Source organism: Pteropus alecto, unplaced genomic scaffold, assembly GCF_000325575.1.
Source record: "Pteropus alecto unplaced genomic scaffold, ASM32557v1 scaffold125, whole genome shotgun sequence".
In the NCBI taxonomy this organism is placed as follows: Eukaryota; Metazoa; Chordata; class Mammalia; order Chiroptera; family Pteropodidae; genus Pteropus; species Pteropus alecto.
Genome location: NW_006436888.1, coordinates 9,667,520 through 9,680,318, shown reverse-complemented (window position 1 = coordinate 9,680,318; position 12,799 = coordinate 9,667,520).

Genomic DNA, 12,799 nt, shown 5'->3' with positions numbered 1-12,799 from the left:
GTTCGTGTGAGCCCGTGTGTGAGGGCACTTGCCACCTGCGTGTGGGAGCACAGCTCAGCAGTCGGTGAGTCCCGAGTCCGCCGCGTGGCAGACCCCGCAGGACGCCGTCCACGGATCGCACCGGAGGCTTCCTCCGCTGGGCCGCCGTCCGCGGTCGCTCAGGGCTCTTTGGAGGGAGTGAGTTCCCCGTCACTGTCTGTGCTCAGAGGCTGGGGAGCCGTGAGGGCGGTCGTTAGGGCAGGGCGTCCGCAGAGGCAGGACTTCCCCGGGCCCCTCTGACCGCAGAGCTGGCTGGCAGCTTGCCTGCGCCTCATTCTGCACCTAGGCCCCTGGGGGGAGTCGGGCTGAGTGACCGTGAAGCGGACTCCCAGTCCCACAGGCCGCTGCCAGGTCCTTGCCACACTGCCCGCTGGTGACCTTGAGCCAGTGCACTGACCTTTCTGAAATGCCCATGTCCTCGCTGGTAACATGGAGACGTGGGGGCGCCTCTCTCAGAGGGCGTGGACGGGGTACCTGGGCTGGCCCAACGAGGACCTGGAAGGGACCCGTGAGTGCCCAGGACATGGCTGTCCTGGAGGCCACTCCTGTGCTCAGGGCGAGCTGTCACTTCCTGGGCCCTTCCCCAGGGGCGTCCCGTGGCTTCACCATTCCCATCGCCGTTGTGCTCTGTGTGTGTGTGTGAATGTGTGTGTGTGTGCGTGTGTGTCCCTGTGTGAGTGTGTGTGCGCTGTGTGTGCGTGTGTGCATGTGCGTGTGCATGAATGTGTACATGTGTGTGCGTGTGTGCGTGAATGTGTACGTGTGTGTACGTGGGTGTCCCTGTGTGAATGTGTGTGCGCTGTGTGTGCGTGTGTGCATGTGCGTGTGCATGAATGTGTATGTGTGCGTGCGTGCATGTGTACGTGTGTGTACGTGTGTCCCTGTGTGTGTGCGCTGTGTGTACGTGTGCATGAATGTGTCCCTGTGTGAGTGTGTGTGTGCTGTGTGTGCATGTGTGCATGTGTGCATGTGCGTGTGCATGAATGTGTGTGTGTGCGCGTGTGTGCGTGTGCATGAATGTGTACGTGTGTGCGTGTGTGCGCGAATGTGTGCGTGTGTGTGCGTGCGCGAATGGTGTGCATGAATGTGTACGTGTGTGCGTGTGTGCGCGAATGTGTGTGTGTGTGTGTACGTGTGTGTACGTGTGTGTCCCTGTGTGAGTGTGTGTGTGAGTGTGCGTGTGCGTGAATGTGTACGTGTGTGTATGTGTTTGTCCCTGTGTGTGTGTGTGTGCTGTGTGCGTGTGCATGGGCGTGGGCATGAGTGTGTGCGTGAGTGTGTACGTGTGTGTACGTGTGTGTCCCTGTGTGTGTGTGTGCGTGTGCGTGTGCGCATGTGCGTGTGCATGAATGTGTACGTGTATGTGTTTGTCCCTGTGTGAGTGTGTGTGTGTGTGCTGTGTGCGTGTGCATGAGTCTGTGCGTGTGCGTGCGTGCGTGTGTACACGTGTGCGTGCACGTGTGTGGCCCGCGCGCTCCCTGCGGGGGTTGGCGGGGTGGGCGTGGGTGGGGCGGAGGCTGAGCCTCTGTCCTTCCCACTCCCTCCTGCCGGGAACAAGCAGCTCTCTGCAGCGGGGATGAATCTGAACTTGACCTACATTGCAGGATGCGCGTGGATGATTTCATGTACTTCTGGCAATTCTTGCTTCTTTCCAAGTCATGGTTTTCTCTTTCCCCATCTGTGGACTGGGGATTACGGGACGGGCCACCAAGGAGCCCCCAACAGTCCCTGCTACCCCCACCCAACTGTGCTCATTCTCAAGACCCCTGCGCCCAGTGCGGGCCGCCACATGAGGCCTTCGGGCCCCTGTGGAGGCCCCATGCCACCTTGGCCTCACTCACACTCAGGTGCAAAGGACTGGGGGATGGTGACGTCTGTATGGCAGGTAGCAGAGAGGCTATTTGAGGGCCTCTGGGCTCCCCAAGTCCCCTGAAGTGGGGGGAGCTCCTTTTGACTGTAAAGTTTGATCAAAGTCCTCCCTCGTCATGCTCCCCAAATCTGAAGGACCTTCAGGGTCACCCCCACCCCCAGCACAACCGGCAGGCTGCAGGGACCCCTCCCCCAGCCGCCTGACGAGTGGTTGTCTGTCTTTCCTTTGCGATGTCCCTGGCCCAACACTGCTGCCTCCCGCCCGGCTCAGAACCTCTGCGATCTCCGGTCCTCGTACACCCACCTCGAGCTCTTAACCCACTCACTTCCGCCCCCCGAGTCTGCCCCCGGATGTGCCCGTGGCCGATCCTTCAGCCGCCTGAACAGTCACGCCCGGGAAGGACGCTCCCCACCCTAGCTTTCTCTGGTCCCGGGGCGTCTGGAGGTCAGAGCCGGGTGGCTCGGGCGGGGTCGGCTGGAGCCCGGTGGCGAGATCCAGGTCCCAGCCCCAGCGGGCCCCCTCCCCCTCCCCCGCCCCGGGCGCCTGTGCTGACCACAGCTGCTCTGCCTTCAGCTCCTGAGGCCGGAGTCCAGATCGCTTTTCACTCCTAACAAGCTGGCCGGGCCCTTTGCTAAGAGCTGTGCCAGCGTCTTGTCATTGTCACATCCCCTTGCTCGAGGTGGGCACGTGACCGCCGCAGGAGACAGGGCCCGGGGAGATGAAGGGCCCAGCCCAGGCCACGCCGCCGGAGAGCTGGTGACCGGACCCCTCGGCTTCCCCGTGGCCGCCTGGCCCTGCACCCCCCATGCCTCACCCTCCCCACGTCCACCGACGTCGTACCCCGCACACCCGCGCAGCCCGTGGCAGCCCTGCCTGTCGTCCGTCCCCAGAGGCAGCGGCCCGCTCACTGCGTCCGGCCTTCGAGTTGGCTTACAAAGTGCCTGCGCGTGTGCGGTGTGCGGAGCTTCTTACGCACCAGCTCGGTAGCAACGCAACCAAAATAGGTTTTCCCGCGGAGGAGGGGGCTTCCGTGGGCGCTTTGGGAGCCGGCGACGTTTCTTCTTCCAAGTCCGCTCTTCGGGGATGAGCCTGTCACTAACGAGCCGTGTGTCGCTGGGGTCCGTGTCTGAGACGCTCGGACACGGCGGAGGAGGGCGCGGCGCCCCGTGGCCGGGCGTGTCCCCGTCCAGCGGCATCCCCAGTGTCCTGTCACGTTGGCGTCACGTCTTTCCAGATTTCTCTTTCTGTGCTTCTTTCTCCTGCAGGATGTTTTTCCCGGGGGCGGGAGGGTGGTGTGGGCAGCGTGAGGCGGTGCGTGTGCGAGGCTCGGCCCCGGGCCTGTCCACGCCCACTCCCAGCTTTCTGTCCGCCTGGCCCCGGGCCGTCCGACTGTCCTTAAGCGTCTTCCGCAGCGGCGCCTGTCCCTCCTCAGGATCGCACGAGCGCTGTCTCGGGACGGCTCCCTGGCCGGACACCCGGGCTGAGGGCAGCCGGGCTCCAGAAGGAGCCGTGACGCCCGGCGCCAGCTGCCGTATGCGTGTGCTCTGCCCGGGACCCTTGTCCCCAGGGTCGCCTGGCCCCAGCCCTAAGCTCGGTGTCCCTTCTCCCCCCACTGACCCCGGCCTCTGTCTCCTGTCAAAAATGGATATAAAGTTGGGATGAACCAATCTGAGAAGATTAGGCCACGTCCCTTGGCTCTCGACCCTGGGTGACCCTACGGAGTGTCCGAAAGCATTGCTGGTGCTGGGCCTGGTCCTCAGAGACCCTGGTTAGTGGCTCTGCAGTGGCACCTGGGTCTCAGCATCTGTGACCGCTCTCTTCCCAACCAGGTGATTCTCACCTGAGGCCTGGGCCTCCGCCGGGGGTTTGCGGCATCGACTTTGCCCTTCTAGGCCCTTCCGAGAGTCCTTGCTCTGAGCTGACTTTGGTCGGGGAGGTTCTGGGAGGTTCCGGAGGGCAGAGTCCTCGCCCAACTCCCGTTAGTGTCGGGCTCGGCCCACTCTGCCCCTTTGCCCAGCGGGATGTGGAGAAGAGGTGCTGCCCGACCCCGCTATGGGCGAGGTCGTGCTGGGGGCCCGTCTCAGACTTTCGTCCCCTTGGCAGAAGAAGCGTGGGCAGTATGGCCCGGGGCAGCTGGCTCGCCTGCGGAGGTGCCTAGCCATGGGGCAGCTGCTGGTCATGTCTTGGGCATTGCCCAGAGAGGGCACAGACGCAATATTAGAGGGACAGTAGCTGAAGCCAGGGGACCCCCGGGGCCAGGGCACTCCCCGGGGCCGCCGGTCCTGGATGGCCTGCTCGCTGCCCCACTGCGCGATGGCTGCAGAGGGACACCAGTGACCCGGCTGCAGCTGCCGGCACCGAAACGTCACACGCAGGAGCCCAACTCCCCACCCCCCGGGAGAGAGCGTGGCACCCACAGGGCTCCCCACCTACTACTTGTCACCACCTCACTCCTTCGGAATGCTCGCGGGCACGTTGCCCGGGCAACCAGACGCCAGCGCGTGGCTGCCGCTCAGCCTCGTCCCGCACCTGCGCAGCCCGTGCAGCAGCGAGCTCCGCCTCCCAGCCCTGCGGACGCCGCTCGGAGTCCCCCGGGGAGGAGATGCGCCCCCGGAGCCATCCAGGGCCACGGTGGGGGGGGGCGCGGAGGTATCACGCGGATGCTGAGCACCTACGAACCCCGTGACACCCTGCGCCGTGGGTACTGTGTTCATCCCACTCTACGGGTGGGAAAACTGAGGCACAGAGCGATTATGGGGATTGCAGCACCAGGACTGGAAGTCAGGCAGCTGGCCTGAGCCATGGTGTCACCCGGCACCGTGCCATCGCTGGAGCATGTGTCAGTCAGTCATCTCCGAGTCTCTTTCCTCCTGGGGGCAAAGGTGGTCATTCCCGCCTGGCCAGGCCTGGGAGGAGCAGACCACACGGGCGCCGGAGGCTTCCTCAGCCCCAGCACCGCGGGCTCGGCCGGCGAGTCACTGCAGAGCTGTCCCGTGCACCGCTGGTGTCTAGCAGCGCCCTGACCTCCGTCTACGAGATGCCGGCAGCAGCACCCCCTGCCCACGTCCCCCCAAGGCAGAAGTGTCTGCAAACGTTGCTGGTGTCCCCGGGGCACGGTCAGGCCAGGCAGGAAGCGCCGAGTGTGTAAATAAACGCGCTGTGTCCACTGTAAGGCACGCGGGGTGCCCGGGCCATCATCCTCTGCAAGAGTGTGTGACGCAGCTCCCTGACACCTGTGGGGCCCAGACCCCCGATGGGCAGGGAGGGGGCGGAGGCAGCACCACGAGGGTCCAGTGCCCGCCCGGGCGCCCCTCCCTGGGCAGAGCCATCCTCCTCACGGGATAGGGAGCTTTCCCGTTCACTCTGCTGTCCCCAGCACATCGCTGTCCCCAGCCCCTCCGCCCATGACCCTGGGGCCCTGGCTCCTGAGCACAGATACCTCGAGTCTCTGAATCCTAAACTCAGTTTGGGGACCGATGCCCCTTGCTGCGCCCCCAACCAGGCCCCTTCATTTGTGGGCCTCATATCGGCGTCGTCCGTGTCATGGGGGTTTGGGGCGAGCCCCCCACCCACCGGTGTTCCAGGGACAAGGGTCGGGCAGGACCCGTCCACTCCGCCTCGTCCCCGCTTCTCCCTGGGGCTTGGCCGCAGCTCACGTCGAGGCCGAGGCCGCTCGGGCCCCAAGCGCTGGGACTTGGCCGTCCCTGCTCCTTCCAGCCAGGGAGCCCCGCTGTCTGGCCAGACCGTCAAACCCCATGGCGGCTAGGGGGACGCGCGTTCTCGGTGTGCTCACGTCCTCCTAGCACCCCGCGACGACCCCGGGAGGGGCCACGTCGCAACGAGCACACCTCCCTGCAGGGCACTGGCCTCGTCCCCCCTCCGCCTGCAGGGGACAGGAGCCGCGTCCCTGGGCCATGCAGGCTGAGCGCCTCCCAGTCTTGGACCCAGGAGGGGGGCCTGCGTTCGTGGGCACCCAGCGGACCCCGAGCTCTAGAAGGGATGGGAGCCAGAGACTTCTCGTTCCGGAGCTTTCTTTCCAGCGTAGAGGCATCGTTGCTATGTGGCTCCGTCTCCGTGAGTCGAGTGCGACGGGGGCACCCGTCACCCTGGGCCACCAAGGAGGAACACCCCTAGGCCCGTGCCGTTCCTGAAGGGACGGGCACTCTGAGTCTGGAGTCGCGAGGTGGAGCTAGGCTCTGGCCGGTCGTCACGCTGGCACCTGGCTGGGGATGCCAGCCAGTGAACCACCTCTCCCTGGGACACTGGACCAGCGACTGCTTTCCCAAAGCACGTGTGCTCCTTCCTGAGCCAGTTCTGGGGACGGACCCAGAGGCCTTGTGTCCCTGAGTCGGTGTGTGTGTGGTGGGGGGGCAGGTCTCTGCTCTTGAAATCCAGCTGGAGGCCTTCTGGGGACGGGGGACAGGGCGGGAGGCAGCCTCTGAGCACGCCCGGTCCTCCTGCGAGGCAGGTCCACTGGCTTCAGGGGCCACACACCTCCCCGTCCAGGGCGGCGGTGCCGGAGAACTTGGAGCAGCCCGCGATCGGGGACGTCAGGGGCGATGGGCCTTCTGCACGAGGCACCGGGCCTCCCCTCCCGCCCAAGGGCAAACGTCTCCTGGTAAGATGCACGTTTCGTCAGGAGGATGGGATGGTGAGGAAGAGGCCGACCCACCTGGAGTTTTAGTCTGCACAAAGTTCAGGCTTGAGCGTGGCCACTGCCGTCCCCTCAGTCACAGCCTGGGGCCTGGGGTTCGCTCTCGGGAGGCTGAGAGCTCCCCCCACCCAGGACCCCACGCCCGTGCCCCTTGGTCTCCGTCTGCAAAGAGCGGAATGATGCTGCCGTGTTCCAGAAGGGAGCGCTGAGTGACCCCGGGAGCAGAGCTCGGTGCCGTCCTGCCCCCAGCCTCCCTCCAGGTCCCTGGGGAGAGAGCCCGCGGGCTGGAGCTCTGGGCTTGTCCTGGCAGCTACACCCAGGAAGCAGCGCAGCAGCCGCTGAGGAAGGGAAGAGGGCGCCCGTTCCCCGCCACCTGCTCGGACGGGGCGTCCTCGAACCTGTCCCGTCCATTCCCTCCGGCCTGTTCTGGCTTCAAACAGGTGAGCTTCGAAGTTAGAGTCGGGGGCGTTCCCCCACCCCCCGAGAGTGCGTGCTGCGCTTACCGGTCTGCATCCACCGACTGGCGTGTGGGGAGGGGGAGGCGTCGCTCAGCAGACACACCTGGCAAACAAGACCTCGGCCAGGTGACCAAGGTCCGCAGTATAGCAATAAGTCAGGGTCCCGGCAGGCCCCCCGATACGACGCGATGACAAGCACGCAGCGCCCCGTGGTTCCGCCCAAGAAGCCGTGGGCCCCGTCCAGCCATGAGAGGGCATCGGACGAATCCCAGTGGAGGGGCGTCCGGCGAACCCGACCAGCACGCCCCCAAACCGTGATGTCATCGCAGACAAGGGAAATCTTGAGAAACCGTCACTCACGGGAGCCTAAGGAGAGGTGACGCCTCAATGTCACGCGGCGTCCTCGGTGGGACTCTGGGACAGAACGAGGACGTTGGGACAAGCTGGTGGAATCCAAATGAAGTGTGGAATTTCATGACTGTCAACGTACCAGCGAGTCTCCCGGGTGGTGACAGACACAGCACGGTGACGCGGATGTCACACCGGGAGAGGGGCGCACGGGAACTCTGCCCTGTCTCAGTTCCTGCGAATCTAAAGCTGGACCAAAATGACGCTCATTTAAGCAAATCCGCCCACAGAAGCGATTCGGGACAGGAAGCGTCTGGAGAAGGGGAGCCGGGAGGCTCAGCACGGGCTCCCCAGGGCTCCCGGTCCCCAGGTAAAGGGACGTCTGTGTCTGCAGCGGGGAGGGGCGTCCGCAGAGGAGCCTGGGGCGCCAGAGCCAGCGCGTGCCGGAAGCGGCGTCTCTGCTCTACACGTCCCGGAATCCTATCGAGCTCTGCCCATCTGCTGTTCATCCCAGACGTGTCATCTTCTCAGAGGTGACACCCCATGGCCCGCCTGCTCCCCGGCTCTTACGAAGAATGAAAGACGGGGGCCTGAAGAGCGGAGGCCGCCGGCCCACGCCGAGGCCAACTTCTGCACGGGACAGACCGTGGCTTGTCCTCCCAGCCGGCTGGTGACGAGCCCAAGAGCAGATGCCTGGGACAGGGGTCTGCAGTCGCCCAGTGCTGGGATTGCGTGGGGCAGGGCCGGCCGGACGCCTCTGAGGTCCCCTCCCATCCTGGAGATTCCGGGATGGCCCGGGGCTCCCTTGTGAGTTTCCAGCACGGCCCAGATTCTCAGCGCCCCAAGCTCCGGGCTCGGGCAGGTGGCCGCAGCTGCCCCGTCGGGGCGAAGTGCCACCTTAGGTCGGAGTGATGTCTTTGTTTCCCCTAATTGACAGTGAAGAAAATGTACAGAAGGTATCGAATTGAATCTCAATTAGCCGAATCTTATTAAATTGTTCTTGGGGGAAAAAAGATTCGATAAAAATTTAAGAGAGGGAGAAGCCGGGAAGCCGCAGACGGGGAGAGAGCAGTGTCCCGGCTGGAAGCCGTAGGTGGCGGGTGGCGGGCGGTGGCTGTTTCGTCTTCATTCAAAACTCAGGGCTTGGACGCCGCTGTCCGGAGCCGCGCGGGCCTGTCCTTCACGGCTGCGGACACAGGCGGCGAGTCCTGGGGAGGACCGCACGGCCGGATCCAAGACGTCTCCGCCATGCGTGTGCTCACCGTGGGGCCCCCGCAGCTCGGGGAGGCGGCCCTCCCTGCCTCCCCCCGGCCAGCCCTGGCCGCGGCCGTGATGCAGTGACACCTCATGGGTCAGTCTCCACCACCCTCGCACACGTCCATGTCTCGAGATATAACTTAATCCCCCAAAATTCATCTTCTTAAAGCGCACGGTGCGGTGGTTTTAATGTGGGCGCAAGACTGTGTGCCCATCACCACCGTTAATGCCGGGACGGTCTCGCCACCCGGGCAATTGGGCACAGGGGCAAGAGGTGGCCTCTGAGCGTGCCTGGCGCCAGAGGTCCTTCTAGGGCGGTCCGCTGGCCTCGGGGACACAGGTCTCTCTGTCCAGGGCAGTGGTGCCAGAGAACCTGGAGCAGTCCGTGATCTGGGGTGACCTTCAGCAGTCACTCCCTATGGCTCCTGCCCCTGCCCGGGCCTCGCTAACGTGCTCGCTATCTCTGTGGATCCACCGGTTCCCGGCGGTCTGTGGACGGGGTCGCAGGACACGTGGCCTTTGGCGCTGGGCCTGTCCGCCCGCCGCAGTGACTTCTGGTGCATCCGCGTCGGACCAAGCCCAGCGCTGGGTTTTCCGGCCCGACCGGCTTCCACGCCGGGGACGGCTCTGCCCATCGTCTTTATGCTTCGCTGGCGGACGCTGGGGCTGCGTCCACTCCCCGCCACCGTGAACGCCCGCGCCCACGTCTCTGCGCGGACACGCGATCACACCCAGGAGCGGAGTTGCTGGGGTGGCGGGAACTTCCAGAGGAGCCGCCAGACTGTTTTCCACAGCTGCAGCACCGAGAACACATCGGGGTTCCCGTCTCCCCACATCCCCTCCACCGCCACCCCGGCTCGGAACTGGCCGCCTCTCTGCTTGTAGCCATCCTCGTGGCCGTGAAGTGGGGGCGTGCTCGGGAGGGGTCTGTGGGAGGGGTCTGTGGGTGCCGCCGGGTTTTGGGGGAGCCGGTACCACCTGTGCTGGCATTGCACGTGCCTGTGCCATGGCCTGGCCTCCTCGGTGCCAGCAATGACGGGTAGCGATGTCATCGTCTGCAGCCCGAGCCTCCCTCCTGAGGACGTGTGGGGCTTCTCTGCCATCTTGAGAAATGGCTGACAGCACCAGGGGTGGCTTCTGGGGTACGAAGGCTGTGAGTGGTCCTCCAGAAATGTGTTCTTGAAACGAGTGTGGAGTTGGGGGCCCCCAGTGCTGTGCTGCGTGGAGCATCCCTGGGGTCCTGCCTGGCTTCAATGCCGGCCAGAAGGATGAGGACAGAGGTCACTGGTCACTTTACATGTGGCCCTGAGTCCTCTAATGCCGAGATGCAGGTTCAACCTAGGGAGCCGTCCACCTGCGTCCAGGACCAGGCTGCATGGCATGCGTAGGCCCGAGGGCCTGGCCACACAGCAGAGGGTCTGGGGCCTTCGACCGCAAGACACTGACTGGCCCTGGCCTCTGGTGGGAGGGGCTCCCTTGCTGGCCGTGTCTCCTGGGTGCCGGGGGAGGGGCGGGGCCTCGGTCCTGCCTGGTTCACCTGCCCACCTTCCCTTCTCTGCCTGAACAACCCGCCGCTTCAGAAAGGAAGAACCTGGACCCAAAGAGAAAAAACAAACCGAGCTTTCCAGCTTCGAAACTGGTTGGTTTTTCTGCATAACAGCTGGGTGGCGTGGAAATGAGGGGGTTTCCATGGTAACCAATTACAGCTTATGATTGGTGAAAAATGACAGAAATATCCTGTGTGTAAAGTTATGCTGGGGCAGGCAGGCAGGCGCAGGCTCAGGTCTGCTCTGTTAATGTCCTGGGGCGATATTTCTCAAAGTGCTGACAGCAGGCAGGCTTGCACGTGGCTGCTCTTCATTCGGCCTGCCTGGTGGGGCCTGGTGGTACCTGGCGAGGCCTGGTGGGTCTGGTGGTAGCTGGTGGGGCCTGGTGGGATCTGGTGGTCCCTGGCGAGGCCTGATGGGGCTCCATGGTACCTGGTGAGGCCCGATGAGGCCTGGTGGTACCTGGTGGGGACTGGTGGGGTTTGGTGATACCTGATGAGGCTTGGCGGATCTCACGAGGCCTAATAAGGCCTGGTGGGAGCTGGTGAGGCCAGTGGTGCCTGGTGGACTCTGGCGGTGTCCAGCAGTGCCTCGTGGTGCCCAGTGAGGCCTGATGGTACCTGGCGAGGTCTGGGGATGCCAACGGTGTCTTCCGGGCTGAGGCACCTTCGCGGCCTGAAGTGGCGGCTCATTTCCCTAAGGGCCCGACTCTCGTCCATTTGTGCAAAATGGGGGGAGAAGCAGAGGTTCCGACTGCTCAGCCCCACTGAGTCGCCGGCACCCGCAGGAGCTGTGCTGTGTGCGCAGGGGGCTCCACACCGACCCGATCTGGCTGTGCGGTGTCGGGGGCCCTGGTCCCTGCACCGAACTTGGCTGGCGGTGCTGAGAAACTGCACACCGGCAGAAAATCAGTGTGGAGGCGTTCGCATAATAAGCAGTCCCTAATTTCTGCAGCAAAGCACTTTCCTTCTGATTGAAAAACCGGGGCCTGTCACTTGGGGGTCAGTGCCGTGTGGTAATTAGCGCTCGTTAATACACGTTTCCTCCTCCCACGTGCCGATGGCCGTGGGGACCAGCACTGTCCCAAGTGCCAGTGAGAAGGGCCGGCCTGGTGTGCCCCGTGTGTGGGGGGGGCACGCGTGCAGGTTGGGGGGGCACGTGCACGGGCATGCTGCACGGGCATGCTCACTCTCACACTGACACACACACATCAACAGTCACATACACTCACCGACACGTGGTCTCGAGACACACGCGCTGACACGGTGACTCACACTCGCATGCCGACTTCCTCCCTTCCAAAGCCGCGGCCCACCTCGCAGAGCCAAGCTGCTGTGCTGCCTCGGGGGTGGGGGGGCTTCGCGCACCGAGCACCCGCACCCACCCCCGCCCGCCACTCGCTGAGGTCCTGAGCGCCTGTCAGCTTTCAGCCCTGATGTCGGTGACAGGCGCTGACTTTGAATGGTGCCTGCACCCGGTTCTCAGTTATCTCAGCTGGGGGAGGGGGGCACATGGGCCGGGTCCCCACTCCCTTCCACGTGGCCCTCCAGAGCTCTGGCTTGTCACATGACACTCTGTGAGCCCGGCTGGCTCATCTCCCTGGAAGCCCAGCCGCACGGAGAGGTGGCCCACCACAGCCAGCCTGCTTGGGGTCAGCCCTTTCCCCAGCTTCCCCGAGCCGAGGCGGGTCAGCGGCCTCCCGGACGGAGGGCGGACAGGAGGTTCACTTGGGCAGAGTGGGCGCGTCTGCACGTGCCCCACATACCCACAGCAGGGTGCATTTCCCGAGCAAAATCAGAGCCCGCCCCAAACAAGCAGCTTTGCCGGGAAGGCATTCGAGGCCGCGAGCCTGCTGTAAAACATGCCTATTGGGCTGAGATGCGCCCGGAGAGCACACAGCACGGGGCCGTGGCGGGGGCTCAGGGCATGGTGAGGCCGGGCAGGTTGACCGGCACAGAGAGGGGACAGCCCTGTCCCTGCAGAGCTCAGCAGAGGCGGCTGCATGATTAGAGTCACTGGCCTGAACTGTGCCCTGCTGACCCCTGTGCCAACCCTGTGCTCCCCACGACCCCCCGTGCTCCCCACCCTGCTGTGCTCCCCATGCCCCCCCGTGCTCCCCACGACCCCCGTGCTCCCCACGCCTCCGTTTCCCCTGGACAAAGGCGACAGAGTGGGGCCTTCGCGGTCGTCCTGCCAGCTGACAACGGGGTCTCGGGACTCGGTTTCCTCCCGTGCTGCGGGCGGCGGGGTGTGGGCCTGCGGCCCCATGCACTGCTGGCTCTGTGGACAGACGTGGCAGGTGACGTGCGGGCCGGGGAGGCAGCACTGATGAACAATGGCTGGGACCGTCCTTCAGGACACTGCTTAGCACGCACCCGACTGGGCCCTGGCGGAGGGTGGGACTCGCGCTTGCTGCCAGGACGGGGTCCCCGCCTCCGTGTTACCGGGAGGGGGTCCCCACCTCCGTGGAGAGGGGTGACAGCGTGACCCCGGCCCGCACTGACGCTGCTCCCTTTCCCACGCAGGTCCATGTCGATCCGCTGGCCGGGCTGCCCGCTGCGAAGCCACACGTGGATGCTCATAGCCATGTTTCAGCTGGCGCTGGACCTGCCCGCGTGCGAGGCCC